Genomic DNA, 343 nt, shown 5'->3' with positions numbered 1-343 from the left:
ACGCTCTCGCTCTCTCTCTCTCTCGCTCGCTCTCGCTCTTTCTCTCTCTCGCTCGCTCTCGCTCTTTCTCTCTCTCGCTCGCTCTCGTTCTTTCTCTCTTTCGCTCGCTCTCGCTCGCTCATTCTCGTTCTCGCTCGCAGTCTCGCACCATTTAACTCGTCCTTTTTTTCTCTCCATCTCGTTCACCTGGACTCGCTCTCGTGTCTATTCGGCTACCATCCAAAGGTATGCTAACGTACGTACATATACACACACATACACGCATCATACATACAGATCAGTCAAGCAAGAGAGGAACGGTTAGACGAATGATTATTAACAAAATTTGTTCGCATATTTTGAA

General features: G+C 47.8%; 1 protein-coding gene across 4 annotated transcripts in view; it reads right to left on the bottom strand.

The window, feature by feature from the left end:
• The window catches only part of LOC102670569 (protein tramtrack, beta isoform), a 23817-nt gene that overhangs the window by 1709 nt on the left and 21765 nt on the right, over nt 1-343 (bottom strand). The gene's annotated exons all lie outside the window — the stretch shown is intronic.

Source organism: Apis dorsata, unplaced genomic scaffold, assembly GCF_000469605.1.
Source record: "Apis dorsata unplaced genomic scaffold, Apis dorsata 1.3 scaffold_150, whole genome shotgun sequence".
Classification (NCBI taxonomy): domain Eukaryota; kingdom Metazoa; phylum Arthropoda; class Insecta; order Hymenoptera; family Apidae; genus Apis; species Apis dorsata.
This window is presented reverse-complemented; position numbering and strand designations above follow the sequence as displayed.